We start from the raw sequence: 19323 nt of genomic DNA, 5'->3' as shown, positions 1-19323 counted from the left end.
CCTCCTCCTCCTCCTCCTCCTCTTCCCCCTCCTCTTCTTTCTCCTCCTCTTCTTGCTGATCTGCCTTCCTCTGACCATCTCCTCTGTAAGCTCCTCTGTTTGCATCCTTCTATGCCTCTTTTCTGGGTGGCAATCAGGCTCATTCAGTGTCTAAACACTAGGCACAGATCCATCAACAATGCCTAATTCTCACCCCAGAACACTCTCCTCAAAACAGGAAGCAGCTCTGCCGGTTACATGACCCTCTCCACTTAGCACTCCTGCTTCCTATGAATGATCACACCGGTGTGTGCCTAACCGCTGGGCTCAGTGAGCCTTTACTCAGACAAGTTGCCTTCCTCTTGTCAGTTTATCCTGTGACTCACACCTGGGTCAAAGGCTGGAATCCCCTTTCCATGACCCTTTCCATCAATGCTGTCCCTGTAGCCTCAGAAAAAAAGGCCTTGCTTTGTAACTGCCATAGTCCTCTGTTCCTGGCTTACTGCAACAAACCATTAAACATTCTCCCCATCTGTACTGTTCCTCTCTTAACTTTCTCTGCCCCCTGCCCCGCCCCCGCTTGGTGGCATCTGATATTGAAACTCTGCTAATGATCCCTTCGGAGACTCCCACATTCTGGAGAACTAGCTAACAGCCCTCCTCCCTCCACTGGTTTTCCTCATCATTCTATTTCCGCCAGAGAAAACTGCTGGCTTTCCCCTTAGCCTGTGTCATGTATCTTATGCCTTCACATCCTTCATCTCCCCCTACCTCCGCCAGAAATCTGTCAGGTTCTGTGGGGTCACATGGGGTGGTATGATTTCTAGGCTTCACCTCCCTTCCCCCACCTGATGGCAGTGCTGTGTTGGAGGCTGGAGGAGGAGCCAAGAAAGTGCAGAAGAAGACTTCTTTGCCAACTTGCTGGCAGCCGTCACTTTCTCAAGCAATGCCTGAAAAGACTTGGCCACCGCAGTGACTGGGAGTCAAAGTGGTTCCATCAAAATCACAGGTGTTTCCGAGGACGATCCAGTGGAGAGGAGAGAAAGACACAGACCTGGAGAGGAAAACCTGCCACTTCATTCTTCTTGCCTCTGGATGCCAAGATAAAAGTGGGAGCCATCTGGGTGACTCAGCTGGATAAGCAGGGGCAGGGGCCCCACGCATGTTTCCACCAGTGCCTTGCCCACTGGTTGCTCCGTGCCGCAGTGATGTTCAGGGCAGGTCCCCCTGCTCATCACACTCGAGGTCCGCTTCTCCATGTCTATCCAACCTAAGCTCAAGACCACAGGGTAGCAGATAGGTCATGGCTGGAAACCAGCTCAGTATGGATGCCCTTCTGACTTCTGAGATTCCCACTTACTTCGACTTTGACACTAGCATAAGTGGGTGTTCAGCTGTCCTGGGTCAGCAAATCTTCTCAGCAAATGAGCATGGCTATTATCTCCTTCCACAGTGCATAGTGTAATAACTAACACCACAACCCAGGAGCCGAAAATGATGAGCCCCGACTTAGCTCCTGAGTCAGTAGGGAATCTGCCTAATGGTGCTGGGCTTTTGCATACACCTGGGCCTGGTCTTGGATGACTCGACAGGGTCACTCACACTCCGTATAGATCCTACCTTTCAAAGACCAGCTCAGGTAAGATGTCATGGCCGTCATTTGGGAATACTTGAAGCCTGGGCTCTTATAACTCAAGTTTTTAAAAATCATTGACTTTATCAGCCTCACCTTCAATCAATTTCATATAACATCCATGGAGGCCACTGTTCATCATGTGGTATGAAGGTGTCTATAGTGGGAGGCCTCCCCATGGGGTTGATGTGCTCACAGGGGCTCTCAGCAGTAAACTCCAGCTGGATCTTCTGACTGTTTCTCTTGGATGTCATAAGACGTACATTTGATGCTGTTCTATTATCAATCTGTTGCTTGTTGCTTGTTCTTTTACCATTGCCTGGTCCATAATTAATAAACTTGCTTGACACTGGAAGTACGTCTGTCTGTCAGAGATAAATTTCCATACAGGACACCACGCAGCCTCTTAAAAGAGTCTCTGGGAGGTTTGAAATGTAGACACGTAGTATGGGCTTTATATTCATTAGCTAGTCTCAAAATAATCAGTGACTGTGAGTATAAGAAATCACTTTGCATCTGTTGGTAGGATCGGTGGTATGCACTCTTTCCTGTACCATTAACGTGCATGAGCCGTGTGATTATAACTCTTGCCGTCTCACACACAAGACGTTCCGTAGCTCTTTGCAACAACCTCACATTGCTAAACGACATTCTTGTTGATATTACAAAAGAAAAGAAAAGTATTTTTCCCATTCTCTTTGTACTTTGCTAATATTCAGCAGACACCAGGTTCTTGGGCAGACCAGATTGCTAACATGTTTTCACGAGTGGGGTTCTATCGAGACGTCTTGCTTTTCAAAACCGGACTGAAAAATCTGTTGAAATTCTCATTCTTACCCTATTTGGTTACCCTATTTGTCCCAGCTCACATCCCAGGACATAAGAATCACACTAAATTGTAGAAAGTTAACAGGAATGTAGTTATACATCTCAGTGGGTGTTTTTCAAACTTTTGATTCATGTTAGGAAATCTGAAAATTGCTTCATCAGATTTTCATAAAAAGCAAATAATTCTGCCAAAATCACAGCATTATGATATAAATATGGGTATTGACAACTTGAGGGAGACTGTTAGACCATTAATCTAATTGATGACTTCCCTTCTTGGCATGGTGATCAATGACTGTTGGGTGCCCTAAGAGTGGACTGCTGGGAGGGTCGGACAGTGGAGAAAGCTAATCATCAGACAATCAAATGTAGTGTGAATTTATAGAGATGAGCCATCATGCTTAACTGCACCTAACCCCCCACACGTAAAATATTCTGAGCTGCCGAGACACACGAACGAAGACTGGTCTAATTATAGAACTGACTTTGAACCTAACCAGACAGTGACAGAGATGGTGACAGAAAGACGCGAGAGTGTGCTGAGGGAGTGTGAGAGAAACATATGGGCACACTAGATCCACACATAAGAAAATAGCCCAGGATGGTGGTCCACGCCTGTGGTGCTAGCCCTTGGGAAGCAGAGGCAGGAGAACGGCCATGAGTTCAAGGCCAGCTTGACTATGTAATGAGTTTCAGGCCACCCTGAATTATATGGTGTGAGACTGTCTCAATAAAAGTAAATAAATAGCAAGTGAATTAATAAGTAATAAATGTAAGAAACCACAAAGTTGGACCAGCAAATATTTACTCCAAATTAATAGCAGAAATAACAGTGTCTGATTTCCTTTTTTTAATACTGTATTAGTTGAGAATTCTCCAGAAAAATGGAAATAACAGGTATAGATATGATATTATCTATAGAGAGAGATATATAGATAAATAGTAGATAGATATAGACATAGATGGAGATATATAAGAGCAAGAACTACATAAGAAAGCATGTATTATAACGACTCATACATGTGATTACTGAGGAACAGGACTCCCATGATGCACTGTGTCTAAGCAAGAGAGCTAAGGAATCCAGAGTAAAAGTCAGTCTTAGTCTAAAGGCCTAAGGGCCAGGAGAGCTAATGGGTTATCAACCTCGGCCTGTGATCCTCTGCTGTAACTTTCAGAGTCTAAGGCCTAAGAACCTGGAGCGCTTATGTCTGGGACCAGGAGAAGAATACCTCACATCAGTGGCAGGAGGCAAATATCCCTCAGTCCTTTTGTTCTACTCCATAGACCAGAGGGCACCGGCCATATTGGAAAACATGAATCTTTATTGAGTGTATTCGTTCCAGAATTAACCTCCCAGAAATAGTGTTCCTCTACCTATCTAGACAGCCTTTAAAGCGGCCAAGCCGACACATCAATGAACCATACCACCCAGGTGCTTGTCCCCTCCAAGGACGATGACCTGCCTTGTGCTTTGATAACCCAGACCACACTGGGCATGAAGAGGGTGGGATGAAGAGAAAGAAACTTTGATTGCATCCATTTGGCTAGACACTGCTTAGTTCAGGAAGTTCTTATTAGTGTCTATCCTGCATCTAATGTTGTGCTCAGTATCCCAAAGTCAAAAAAAGATAAAGTCCTTGACCACAGACTTTGTACTCTCAAGGGACAGAACTACTGACATAACAAACGTTAACAGGACACAGGCAATATCAGGATCACAGAGGTAAGCAGATAAGCAGTAGGCTATAAAAGAAAGGGTCTCAAGCAAGGCTTTGAAGGGTGAATAAGAGTTCAAAGATGAACCATGAAGGCGCTTACAGATGGATGGAGTATCATGTGAGAAAATCCATGGACAGGAATAGCATCCGCAGAACGCAAGCAGTGGGGTCGTTTTACTCATGAGTCATGGACACATAAGCATTGAGATGCAACCAGTTTCAAATTCTGTGCTCAAGAACGTGTGTGTGTGTGTGTGTGTGTGTGTGTGTGTGTGTGTGTGTGTGAGAGAGAGAGAGAGAGAGAGAGAGAGAGAGAGAGAGAGAGAGAGACTAAGAAGAGAGTGATGCCTTCAAACAGAGAACCTGAGATCAATCCCTAGAGACGGATTAGTAAAAACACCAAGCAGAGTAGTGTGAATTTTCATCCCTGCACTGAGAAAGGGAAGTCTGCATACATACATGCTTGCACACGCACACACATACATATACTTAAACACACATGCAAAAACAAAAATACTTACTTTAATAAAAAACAAAACAAGACACAACAAAGACACTGAGCCTGAATCCAGTGGGGTCAAGTTAACATTCTGGAAGTGAGGACAAGGGAAGTCTGCACAGAAAATATGTGAATATGGATACACAAAACCTGTAGGAGTCTCCTGCCCAGGAACAAGTCTCAGACCCACGTCAGTGCAGTGACCACTAAGGCAGGAAACCACTTGCTTTCCATAAAATGGACATATACTACAGAGCAACTCATGTTAAAACCAAATCTGAAAAACCCAACACACACCATGAAGTGTAGGACCTGTCAGAGAAGAAAACGGTTGTTTTCTGTCCGTCAGCTGATAGGCCACTTAGAGCTCCCGTGACACGCAGTATTCCCTAACACAAACGCAGCCACGAGTACTCGCTAAGTAAATGGAAGAATTGTAATTGCCGTTGCCCTCAGATCCGTGCCCTTGTGTTGTGGTATTTGCAAATCATGCTCGCTAATTTATCTCTTTTAATAGGAAACGGTTAACTTAAAATACTGTAAAGTAATCAAATCGAGTTTGTTTAATTTTTTTTCTATAAGTCAGACTTTTATTTAGTCACGTTGCCCTCTACCCCAATTAATCCAAATCAGTGGGCTTTTACGGTAATTGGGAGTTCTGCACACTTGCCATTTTCTCTGACCCTCTGCGCGCCTGAGGTGACTCGTGGAACCTTGCCAAGTGTGGTTACCTTTCGTTTCTCCTCTGCTCTTCCTACGCACAATAGAAGTTTACATTGTCAAGTTCAAACCATCTCCACAAGCGCCCCCTCTTGTCTTTGACATCTATATTCAAAGTCTTTCCCTTTCCTAACAAACTTTGCCGAACAAACCCTTAAAGAGAAATGGAGGAAATGCCTCTTGTCCTTGTCTTTAGCCAATTCAAACACTAACCGCAAAGCTAAAGACCTGCTCAGTCCCTCGCATGCCTTGTTCAACCAAACACAGAAACCCCGCCCAAACAGCTTCTCTTCCTTGACATCCCTACCACACCCAAACCGCCAGCCCTCACCTCTGCTGGTCCACACTGATATAAGGGACCACTTCTCAGTATTCCCTGCCTCTAAAGTTGACTTCTTAAACTTTATCCACCCACAATCTCTTTAGTCCTGAGAAACTTTTATGTAACCACAAATACACTGGTATTCAATATAGGTATAGAATCAAACATTTGATGATAATAGAGCATAGATAAATTTATTTTAAGATAATTACTTGGTATACCATATATGTGTGTGTGCGTGTGCATGTGCGTGTGCGTGTGCATGTGCGTGTACGTGTGTGTATACACACATATATATAATTTACTATTTATTAAAAGTAAAGGTGAATCTGCATATTAATGGAATGGATGTTCTTGTTTGTCTAAATCCAATATGACGTACAAATACTGACTCAATATGGAGGTCATGAAATGTGGCAATAAGAAAAGGCTTCTGATTAGGCAATGGCCAAAAGTCAGTTCTAAAGAAACATGTAGTAAGTCCGAAGTGTTGCTGGCAGAATGCATCAACTATACAAATGCATAGTAATTGGGGCTGAGCAGGTGGCTCAGTGATGAGGAACACTGGGTGCTCCCTAAGGAGGCCTGGCTCTACCTCCCCACTCACACATGGTGTTCCATACCTTCCTCTGGCCTCCACGAGAACTGAATGCATGGGGTTGACATGTACGTTGGCAGTCAAAACAATCATAGGCACGAAACAAAAACTCTCTTTAAAGTTATTAAAGGTGTGGTCATTGGAGAGTGACATGGTAAGAAACTTTGGTAGAAAACTATTGAAAGCTTTTGTTTCTCCTATTTAGACCAGATACTTCTGTAAAAGCAGAAAACTTTGTATGTATGGTCAGAACACTGAAGTCTATAACTTAGTGTTGTGTTTGAGCTTGGGTGTCCAGGGATCATTCCCTGGCAGTGTGTGGTGTGACACGGAGCCCAGAGCGAAGTGTTGTGTGCTGAGAACCAAGAATGTAGCAAGCCCCAGGATGCCTTCTGCCAGCAACACCTCGGACTCGCTATGTGTTTGCTTAAGAACTGACTTTTGACCATTGCCCAATCAGAAGCCTTTTCACCATGGCCACATTTCATGTCAAGGAACACCACACAGGGTCACAACCTACAATTCACAAATCCAGCTTGAACTCGGAAGGTTGTTATTTCTTCTCTCTCTAAAAAGTAAATTTGATGAGGTAATTTCTCTCAGTAGCTCCAAAACTACTCAGAGATTTGATATTCTTTACAAGCCCCAATACAAACTCGTTTTCATGGCCCAAATGGCCATTTATCTATGTGGTCCCAAATCCTTTTTCAGACATGTCCCCAGTTCTGTTCATCTGCATGTATTTCCCCTTTACCTGGAGTTCTCTTCAACTAGCAAGCTCACAGACATCCCCACATTGAATACAGGAAAAAGGGCTGTCCAGAGAAGCACGAGCTTCACACCTATCAGTCCAAGGAGCTCCACCTGCCTCCCAACTCTGGACTCTCCTTGCTAAGGGACAGGGGGCTTCAATATCTCCTGTATAAAGAAAGATATTTTAAGGTGTACTGTCCCAGGCTTAAATGATGGCATTGCTGAGCTCACCGGTACGTTCTTATAGCACAGTCACTCTTGAAAATTAGATAGTTGATCCACAAGCCTCCAGCATCATTCTTAGAACTCCAGGTCTGAGCAGTCACTGAATCTCAAGGCATGCTGAAGACCACAACATGGAAGTTGCCATCCCCATGCCCTCCATCCCCCACCTCCATCCTCCTGCCCTCCATCCCCGTCTTGCAATCTGCACCCTCAGCACCCCTTGTCCAAGGGAAGCACAAGTAAGAAAGCCTCATTGCAGCAAATACCACCCCCAGTTTCACTGCTCTGCAAAGGAAGCAGTTGGAAGGTATTTCTGCAGCACCCCATGTGTATCCTGGACTTATGTATGTGAAATGCCTCCCATAGGATTTACGCTGCAATTGGCATGCTAGTCTCAGAGTAAAATCCTTTTGCTAGTAGAGAAGTCACCAAGTTTCTGAGAAACTCTGGAGGAAACACACATTACTGTTTAAGTTGAGAACAAAAACCTCCACCCCCAGCCACCCTCCAAACAAAGTAACAACCTAGACAGGACACCATGGAAGAGGACTCTGAAACATTGTAACAAAGATGCAGAAGCAGCGTTCTCCACAATAGTCAGGGTGCAGGTGGGGAACCATTCACTTCTCTCCAAGGGGCTGGCCACCAGGAGTTTGACCATGCTCCAGTGATTATCTGGGCAACACAAATTGGACTACTTTTTTAAAAAAAAAACATTTTTGGTGGTGGTGGGGAGGCCACAAGGGTGGAGGGTGGACCTTGGAGGACTGGGACTCAAGAGTGACCAAGTTGTGTTACATGAAATTCCCAGGCAGTAACCTTTTAAAACTCTTTATCCTTGCAACAGGTTATTTATTTTGCAAAGTAGCATGGTGCACTCACATGATGCACTCACTTGCACAGGGAGGTGGCATCCAGATTCCCGCATCCAGCTCAGCTACCTGTCCACTCACACGATTAAAGTAGGCTAAAAGGAAACTGTGTGGTTGCCTTGTACAGCTTAAGTCATCTGAACCCAAGCATTTTGGGTAAAATGAATATCCATTATTAGCATCGTTCTGAAAATGTCTAATTCCGAGACACAATGGCTCTATACCACCCGCACTCTGCCTGGGTCAGAGGTCATCTCAGCAGCATGTTCATGTGCAGGGCATCTTATGAACTATATGATGTGGGCAGGTCATTAATAAAAACTGAAAAAGCAAAAGAGGCCCATAATTAGCTTCTAAGGTAACTTTGAATGTAACATTTTCACCTCGGATGCAACACCATTAGACCAAATGACTGTGGTGTAGTCGCTAATGCAGGCTGAGCGGCATCCCACTGCAGTTAAACCTTGGCAAGTGGATAGGCACTAAAATAGCAATGTGTTGTGATTCATGGAACCAAAGGGCAGAGACAAATCAATAGAGATAGTTGGTATTGCATTAAAAAATGATAATGAACAACTGTAACAATATCACCAAGGTTACCTTGAGAAGAGCCGGGCAGAGGTTAAAGCCATCACTGAAAACAGGGTTGATGGGTCAGGCTTGAATTGAAAGCTCATTAATTGTTTTTTAGCAGATTTGGGGAAAAGTAAAATAAAGCAAATAGGTAATCACTGGGAGAAAATTATTTCTCAAGGTATAATGTAAGGATCTGGTACAAGCAACCAGAGATGGGACTATTCCACTGGAGAAAGACTAAGTAGGACATGGTGTGGCTGGTATACAATAAACGCTAAGGGAACCCAGAATCTAGGCTGTTATAGGTGGAATCCAAATGTTACTTCTGCAGTGGAAAATTCCTTCCACTCCAGTGAGGCTCCTGTACTGTGTACTCTTTCCCAGATGAGGGGACTGCTTTGAGAGGGTTGTATTGTGTGGAGCTTTGAGAGAAGAGGTTGGGCATTGGAGGTGGGCCTTGATTGTATATAAATCTACTCTGCTTCCTGCCCACCCTCTGCTTCTTGTTCTGTGGAGACAGAAGATGGTGAGGGATCTCAGAGTACCTACCTGCCACCATGTCTCCTCTGCTAGGGTTGATTACATCCCTTTAAACCATGAGCCAAAGAAATTCCTCCTCCCTCGGATTGTTTTTCTTGATGTTTGATCACACACACACACACACACACACACACACACACACACAAACACACACAAACACACACACACACATCAGTATTTATTTACTTTTAAAAGTCTTGAAAGAATGTATTAGTCCAATGACCCAGGAATCAGGATGTAAGTTAGCATCATCATTTCCTTATTTTAACTATACTTAGTAAGTTACCTTTGAACAAATCGAATCCATAGAGGTTATATCTTCATTTCAACCCTCTCGTGTCTGCTTGGATACTAAATTATCACAAAGAATGAAAGTTCTCAAGCACCTCCCTTGTTGTTGCTTCAGACACAAGCTGTTGATGTAATCATAAAACAGGATCTCTTCAAGAGGAAATATCTTTCAAATGTCTTCAATGATAAAAGTTTAGAATCACCAGCTCCTAAGACTGTCTCCTTCAGTCATTTCCTTTGTAATGCTCTTTCTTTGACATATTGGTGAAGTGAATGAAATACATCTACTTGCTTTTTGTATTGACTGTCTTAAGTACTTTTCAAATATTATGTCAACACTGACAAATTTTGTGCAATGGCCAAACAACATCCAAGCAGTCGAAAGAGTTCTATAACTGTTATGAATCTAGATGAGAATTGGAGCAACGCCCACGGCCAAATGTTACAGCTCGTGTGTGACAGCTTCTCACCGCTGACACAGAACCAGGAGCGATAGCATTTGCTTTGTGTCCCTTCATCAAATAGAGACTCTTTCTGAATTACTGTCCTCAGTACAACCCAATTGAGGAGGGAAGTCCTTTCATTAGAGTTTCAGCTTGACACAGAAGACACAGGCATTTTGCTATAACACAGAACTAAAGGCATGTGCATGATGACCCACTCGGGGAGACCTGGGTACAGGGTGTGCATGATGACCCACTTGGGGAGACCTGGGTACACGCTGTGCATGATGACCCACTCGGAGAGACCTGGGTACACGGTGTGCATGATGACCCGCTCAGCGAGACCTGGGTACACGCTGTGCATGATGACCCACTCGGGGAGACCTGGGTACATGGTTTCCTTAGGTTACTGAATTTCTTCTTTGAAATGAGTACTTTTAGAAGATGGACCCCTAACTTCTGTCATGGAGGTTTGCAAGCTGAAATGACTGGACAGCAACGCTTCTCTGCAGTTGAAATTCCGCAGACTGCTTCCACTATCCAGTCAAAATTTCAGACCCATTCACCTAGGCAAGCATGAGAATACAAAAGGTTGAACGCTGTTTCGGGAGCAGCCATGATGGACCCAGGACCCTAGGATGAGAGGAGTTAATTGAAAACCTTTTTGACAAAGTCAAAAGACTGAGGTTTGAAATGTGTTACACACACACACACACACACACACACACACACACACACACACAGAGAGAGAGAGAGAGAGAGAGAGAGAGAGAGAGAGAGAGAGAGAGAGAGANGAGAGAGAGAGAGAGAGAGAGAGAGAGAGAGAGAGAGAGAGAGAGAGAGAGAGAGATTCATTCTCCTTCGTTTGCTAAAATACAAATGATGACTGTGAGTATTCTAGTCAAGGTTTAATGATGTCTTGGAGGGGCAGCCTCTGTGAGAGCCAGTCTAATCCTGGAGGGAGGCCTATGTGCTTTTTCTTGCACTATATAACATAACCTACCTGAAATTTGGAAAAACAAGAGCAAAAGAAAAGTTGGATGTCACAAAGTCGGCTTTGCCTTATCAGCTGTGACTTTAACTAGGCTAACCTGTCTAGGTGAGAGGTAGTTTCGAGAGTTTACCAAACTCTTGTATTGGCCTGAATGTCGCTGTAAATAAAAATAAAAACTAATAAAAAAAAAAAAAGCTTCCTGAGTTTCTGACTTTTCTAAGCAAATTTTGCATATTTATAAGTTTACACTCATATCCAGTGGGATTGAATGTATCTTCTATACCTTGCAAACTCATGTATCTCCAAAGAAAGGACATTCAAATGCATCCCATGTCCACCTCCACCTACCAGAATGTCTAATGAACAGATGTGGTATCTACTCAACCTCTGAACCCGAGAACCTAGCAGCAAATTAACTCCTTCGTGGAGGCATTTATTCTAGCACCAACCAACAGCTTTCAGTTGAGGGCACCACTGTCAAATGCATCCAAGCTAAACACTTTCTGGTAATATAATCTTAATAAAATTATTTTAAAGTAGGTCTTTATGAGCTAGAGAAATAGCCCAGTGCTTAAGAGCACACATTACTATCACAGAGACTCCAAAGCAGGTTCCCAACAACCATATCAGGTGCAGTAGCCTGTAATTTGATCTCAGGGGATTGGGCGACCTCTTCTGGCCTCCCTGAGCATTGCACTCATGTGCACATCCCCATACACAGATACATAGGTAAATGAAAAATAAAATAATCATAAGTCTTGGGGCTGGAGAGGTGGCTCAGCAGTTAAGAGCACAGGATACAAGTTCAATTCCCAGTACCCACAAGACAGCACACAACCATCTATAACTCCAGTTCTAGGGGATCTAACACCCTCCTGGGCAGCAGGCACACACCTGGTGAAAAGACATATATGTAGGCACAATAACCATGTATATAAAATAAATTAAGTAAATAAAGTAATGTAAATCTTTAAAAAATGTCTTTGTATGTATTCCATTTTACCATGAATTAAAGATGAAATTTTTCCATGTTGGAGAGACAGGTGTGCTCAAAGTCTTTTAAAGATGAACGAATTTGGCGGCTTACATGCTGAGGAATGACAAGAAGAAAATATTGAGTTTTCTGTAATCAAACCACTGTTTCTTAAAGATCAGGAAACTTCCCGTGCACACTGTCCCTGAGACCAGTTGCTTCAGACATTCGCCGAGCTTGCATGAGTAGGCAGAGTGCAGCCTACAGAGTAACAGAGGGGTTAGCAGAACCGAGGCTGCAGAGACTCCGCACAGGGCCTCGCCAGAAGCGGGTCAGATTCAGTACGTTTTCAATTACTTTCTGTTCACTGACCATTCAGAAACCTACTCTTTCCAATGCTTTTTACTTCTTATCTTACGATGCTGAACAACATAGGGTCATTTTCTGTAAGTGTCTGAAGTACTTTGAGCATGTCCACACCTCATACCCTAGTCCCCTCCCCACCTCTCGCACCCCCCTTTTCACCTCACACCCTGCTTCTGTCTCCAGCTCATACAACTCCCATCCCCTCTCCCTTTCCACCCCCTTCCATTTGTCTCCTTTGTTATACCGGATGGTTTTACTAGTTTCATGCCATCTCTGCATATTATTTTAGATATTTACATGAAATCTGGGACCTGTAAATAAAAGAATACATGGCAGTCGCCCTTCTGAGATTGAATTGATTAGCTTAATATTTTAGCTCTGGTTGCATAAGGATTCCAGCAACTCACATAATCTAATTTTTCTTTATGGCTGAGAAAAGTCCACCGCGTGTATACAGTGCATTTCCTCTATCCGTTCCTGTGCGGATGGATTCCCAGGTTAGTTCCACGGCTCAGATACTGTGACCAGTGCCGTAGTAAATATTGACGTGCAAGTGTTTCTGTGATGTGTTCACTTGGAGGCTTCTGGGTAAATGCCCAGGTATGATATGGCTGGTCATGTGGCCGATCTAGTTTTAGGATTTTCAATGAGCCTCCGTTTCGACTCATGTCAGGACTGACCTGTCTCACGTTGCCACCTGCAGAATACAAGGGCTCCCTCTTATTTGTTGTTACCTGTTTACAACAATGTGCACAGACTCCACACTGGGTTATAGGACCCCAAATGTGACTGTGAAACATTAGCATAGAACATGACTAGACTGTGACAGGGTTGGGGGCTGGGGTGGTCCACAGGGGCCAAGGGAGGGCCATGGATATGGAGCCTTCTGAGCCACCACTGGGTTTTGGAGGAAGAGAAGAACCATGCCCATCTAAGTAAGTCAGGAGAGAAGTGTGGCTTCCCTGCCCAGTGCAGCCAGAGCACAGTACGCAATAGCCTGAATAAATCACTATGGTTGGAGGGAACATGATGTGTGTACATTTCAGACAGGGATCACACACACACACACACACACACACACACACACTGCAAAAATGAGGAGGCAGTTTAAGCCAGCCTGCTAGGTGCTCAGTTGAGAAGCCTGAGTGTGAACGGCAGTGTCATCTGAGAGAGCCCCCACAGCTCAGTTTGCCTATGACTCAGTCACACTGATTCTTGGGGGATTTGTTTTTCTCACCAGAAAAAATATATATATTGAATCCACTTTTATGTGTTTTTATTTGTTCATGTGTTTTCAAATAATCTCATTGTCTTATGCCAAGAATGACCAAGATGAATGGAAAGTTAAAGCTTTTCTGCTTTGCAGTAGCTGAACGTTAGTGTACAGAGATACGTGTGTGGTTTTTGAACTATATATTTAGCTTATCTCTAGGTAAAGTAAACCATCGGCTCTGGTTTGGTCTTGGGCCCTTTGTTTCACAGGCACATGAGGAAAGGCCTGGCTTCCAGAATCTCACCTACTCCCTTCCAAATAATGATCAGAATGTGTTTGCAGGCCCATCTATAATTTGCATAGGACATTTTTCTGTTGTAATTTAGAAAAGCAGAGGAGAAACTTCGCAAATTATTGCTCAGTCATTAACACAGCCAGGTACCACTTCAGCGGTTTATAGTCAACCAGCCGATTCAAATCGTCTAGTCAGTTACCTTGTGGTTTTCCAATTGTGCAATCATATCAGTCGGAGATGTAAGTAATTAATACATCTAAATTATCAGCCCTTGCAGGGTTGTGGTGAGCCTCACGGGAAGTTCTAATTCTGATTGACAGTCATAAAATGTAACTTTTCTTTCGGAGACTTGATAGTTCCACTGTTTTACTGAAATGAAGAGGGTTGCTTATCAGTTGCACTCATGGCTTAAGCAAGCACAGGAAACGATGAAACAGTTATGAGTGCATTCAGTCTCCCCCCCTTACGGTCTCCCCTTGATGGGAAAAATAGAACCAGACAGCCCATGCCAGAAAAACTGTTGTGATTGGCAGTAGGAGAGGTTGGGGAAAGCATATGAAGGAAAGCAGAGTAAGAATCAAAAAGGAGGAGGTAGAGGGAAGTGGGGGGAGGGAGGGAAGAAAAGAAACAACAAAGCAGAAATGTTCAAAGTAAAGTAACAGGATACAAACGCTGGTCACCACCTTTTTACCCAGTAGTTACAGGTAAAATCCCTTCTGCTCTGCCTGCTCTAACTCTGCTCCCACTCTGACCTTGCCCTCTAATTCTGTGCTCTCTAAACGGGAGGACAAAGTTCAAAAGTCAAAGGTGAACAGACGTTGACACTATCTTGCAACATTTTTCATCCCTCCTTCACCTTTCAGTTACAGTTTCAAAAACCTTGAAGTGAAACCAGGCTCGTTCAGGTCTTTGGTTTTCCCCCTTTGTCTGTCTCTGCATTCTAGAACATTCTTCCGTGACACCCTTTCTGCCTTGTTTTCTTCACTTGGGCTTGCTGCCAACCTTTCCAACGAGGACTTGTTTAAAATCCCTGTCTTTCTAAAGACTGTCATCACAACTCTGGTCTAAATATAAATGCTATACCATAAGTCCTTTATCTCAGAAATGTCACCAATCTTCTCTTTTATTTAATTCTACCATGTTCTGTCTTGATTTATATTGAATTATCAGTGGATAAAATTCAAGCCCAGCTTGGCCTATTTCAAATGGCTGCATGACCGTGCTCATGAGACCTCTACACTACTTGGCTGGGTTCTAATTCCCCCAGGCTTCTATGTCAGAATCACCCTGTGCTTTTTATTTTTTTTTTTTTCCCAGAAGTTATAGGAAACTGACTGCTCCTGGAAACTGCTCTCTCCACAGCTCTGAGGTGATCGATGTGAAAATGAAGGCTTCCATCCTCAGCCAACTCTCTAGCTTGCCTGAGTTGTCGAAATAAGTTTTGTCGAGGCTTTCTTTCTCTCTGCTACATGACTTACTTCCAAGCAAAAAGGTTGATGGGAGAACCAGTCCCATAGTCCGGCTGGCCTTTTGCTGGCTCTTGGTGTTCCCAAGGAAATGTTCCAAGAGAGGCCACCCACAGGACAAAGACAGAAAACTTACCCTCTGGTAATCTGTGTCAACCTACCGGTCTAGGAGCTTAGGACTGGCCCCATAGATCTCTTGCTGACCTTGAGTTGCACAGGTCCCTTCTCTGTCCCCAGCTCTCTGGAAAGCAGTTATTGTCTAGAGCAGTGGTTCTCAACCTTCTTACTGCTGTAACCCTTTAATATAGCACCTCATGTTGTGCCGACCCCAACCACAAAATTATTTTCATTGATACTTCATAACTCTTATGAATCCTAACATGAGTATTTTGGGATGGTCTTAGGAGACCCTTGTGAAAGGGTCGTTCAACCACTCCAAAGGTCTAGAATATACAAAATGAAAACAGACAAATAAATAAATAAACCTCACCCTAAACTAAACACAACCCAATTTAATTTTTTGAATTTTTTTTAAACATCTAGCATCCTTATCCACCAGGGAAATGCAAATTAAAACTACTTTGAGATTTCATCTTACCCAAGTCAGAATGACTAAGATTTAAAAAAGAAGAAGAAGAATGACAGCAAAAGCTGGTATGGATGTGAGGGAGGAGGTGCACTTACTCACTGTTGGTGGGAGTGAACACTGGCACAGCCACTGTGTAAATTGGTGTGGAAGATCCTCTGAAGCTGGAAATAGATCTACCACACTATCCAGCTGGAGCACTCCTGAGCTGAGTACGTAGGACTCTCTTCCTACTTCACAGACACAGGCTCACCCAACCTCACTGTGCTCTGCTCACAGAAAATGGATGGGGACAGCCAGGGTGTCCATCCACGGATGGATGGGTGACGGAAATGTGGTGCACAGACATAATGGAACAGCAATCAGCTATATGAAGAGCCACAGTATGAAATGAAATCGTTCTAAATAAAGTAACCCAGACGCAGAAAGACAAACACCCATGATCTCTCTCATATGTGGGTCCTAGCTCTAGCCCTTGGATATGTGTGTCTAAGTCGGAGTACGCATGGAAGACAGGAAATTAGTACGAGGGCATGGGCAGGGGGCAAAGAGCAAAGAGTCAAAGAGGGTACCCGGGGGGAAATGACATAATGGAGCCCAGGGTCGGGCGGGGTGTGGGACTGCAGAGTGCGTAGGGGATGCTGGGAGGAAAACAAACATTGAGACCTTGGAAAAGCTGCATGGAACCCTACTCCTGTGGAAGCTTCCTAAAATACATGCATGAACACATATGAAAGGAATTTAAATGGAGTTGTCCTACCACAGGAGGAAAACGCCTCTCCCAGGTACTAGCAAATTAGGGACCCTGTGTTATAGACTTTTGAGTCGTTGGCAGGGTTCCTAAGTTTGGAAAGTAAAGAATTTTACTTTCTTGCTGGGATCTTGCCTTCTGTCTTCCTTGTTCTCTCCTTCTTTCAACTTGAGCTGCAGCAAGCAGCAAGCTCCTTAATAACAGAGGAGGTTGAGCAAATGTTCCTTCTTCTGCTCAGGGTCTCACTATGAGAGACCACTTACGTCAGTACAGCTAAGGGAGTTAGCAAAGTGGGGTGGGGATGGAAAGCAGGCAAAGGAACCCAGGAAGCACTCACTAGTTACAGGAAGAAAGGGGAGGGGCAGGAAGGAGGAGATGGGGCATTGCAGGCTCCTGTACTGCCTTAAAATTGTCCCCTCTCTTTCTCACGGATGGAACAGCTTTTTAAAAGCATAGTCATTTTTCAAATAGTCTGTCCTCTGCTGTCAGATTTCTTACTGACACCAGTCAGTCATCTGTCTTCTGATCTGGGAGTTATTCCAGATGAATCTGGAGTCATCAGATAAATCATAGGACATCTTGTTACATTTTAATTTCAGATTAACAGAAAATGTTTGGTTGATATAAGTAATGTTTGGGAAAAAACTTATATTTTTTTTCAAACTCTATTGGTTGCTTGTCTTTGGAGTTAACTGGGCATGTTGTGTTTTTATTCCCTATATCCAGAAACACTGATCTAGCAATCTGGAGGTTTGGGACATCACAGCTCAACACAGACAGTTACAGAATTCATACTAGCTCCAGTATCTTTCAGTTATGTAAGTCTAGCTTCTCCTGGGCCATCTATTAGGGTCTGGATTATCCAATGATAAATATTTTATAGCACTGTTCATCCCAAGGGTAGCCATTGATAGCATTAAGCATTGAAGTTGGAGGTGCAGCATGCCCCTGTTGTGAAGGGCACCTGGGACAGGCATGCCATGGATGGTCAAAGTACCTGTGAACATTGAGCCGGGAATCTTGCCTGATTCTATCCCCATTGGGGTCGTAATTAAGAACTGTGATGTTACCATGGAGAGAAACCCCAATCAGGCCTTCATCAAGTCCTGTGCTTCCATATATCAACCTCACTCCCTCAGAAGCCTGTGCTTGCCTGCTCACACCAACAAGGTGGCAATGTAGCAGGGACTGGCAGGAGCCCATGCTCTCAGGCTCTTCTCCCATAGCAGGCAGGTGTGGTAGACAGAGGACAACAGTGTGACTGTTCCTCATTTCTAATGCCAGAGAAAGACAATGCGGCTTCTCCTTCCCAAAGTTCCGGGTGTCTGGAACGGAGACTGGAGCCCGAAAAGGAGAAAGGGACTCCAGAGAACAGGGAGGGCAGGGAAGAGTGGCGAGTGGCTGCAGTCTGCAGCCAGTCCAAGGTCTGTGGAGGACTGTGCTTGCTGTGGAGTGTGTCCTCTTAGCATGACAGTGAGGGCAGGAGTGGCTCGAGTCTAAGGGTCTCAAGGCAGGTACAAGATTTTATCTTGTGAAGCAACCTCATCTACCGGGTCTTTGTGAACTAGTCATGCTTGCATAATTGAGCATGAACTCAAAATGCTTCCTAGATCAGGGCTTCTGGAAACTTCTACACCCAGTCCCTTTCTAGGAAAAAACAAATGTATGTATGCATCCAGGCATGTAAGTAAATACGGTGGGTTAAAAACCAAACACTCTCTTAGGAACACGTAATTTTTTAAAAAATACTTCCTTGGCAAATACATAATTTGCCATTTGTAGTGATAAAGCCAAATTCGCATACCAATGCAATGGCTCCACTTGTTTGTCTAGTACAATACAATCCAAACATATATTAAGTTGATGCTTATATCCTGGTTAAGAATGGTAGAAAAATATTGAAAGCCTCTGTTTTCTATAACAAGACCATCATGTTTCTATATATGCAGAAACTCTGTGTGTACAGTGAAACTTGGTAATTCATGATATAGGATGGTCTCGAGTCTGAGCTGAGGGCCTGGGGTAGCAAACACTGGTACAGGCAGTGCAAACTACTCACGTTGTCTGATTAGAACCATGCTGGCTGGGAGGAGGTCACGTGATTCGGCACAGGCACTCCTGGCCAGAAATACCTTGGATTCACTGCACATTTGAATGTCAATTAGTTGTTGACCACTGCTCATTCAAAAACCTTTTGCTATTATCAAAATTTTTACAAGCTCCACATTCAGTCCCACAAACCCGCTAAGAAGTTTTGTCCCAGATGATTAATCCTTCGATCTCAGCCCTGTCTGAGTCCTGGTCCCTAAGCCTTCTCACAGCCAGCTTGGGGCTCCTGAGCTCCCACTTCCCAGGAGAGGCACTGCTGCTAACTTACAGTGTTGCTCGCAGCCCATCAGGGAGCCTCGTCAGCCTGTCTTTCAACTATAAAATAAAGTATTACTACAACCACTAATGAAACATACATGGATAAGTTTAACATGTGTCAACAAGAACAACACAAGGGACTGGCGGCATAGACTACAAGCACATAGAAGGTAGAGGCAGGAAGACCACAAATCCAAGGGAATCCTCAGCTGCATCGAGGGCTTGAGGACAACCTGGGTGTACTACGTGTCTACCTCAAACACACACACACACACACACACACACACACACACACACACACACACACACAAA

Source organism: Mus pahari, chromosome 2 (genome assembly GCF_900095145.1).
Source record: "Mus pahari chromosome 2, PAHARI_EIJ_v1.1, whole genome shotgun sequence".
Taxonomy (NCBI): Eukaryota; Metazoa; Chordata; class Mammalia; order Rodentia; family Muridae; genus Mus; species Mus pahari.
The sequence above is the reverse complement of the archived record's forward strand: the minus strand, read 5'-3'. Positions refer to the sequence as shown.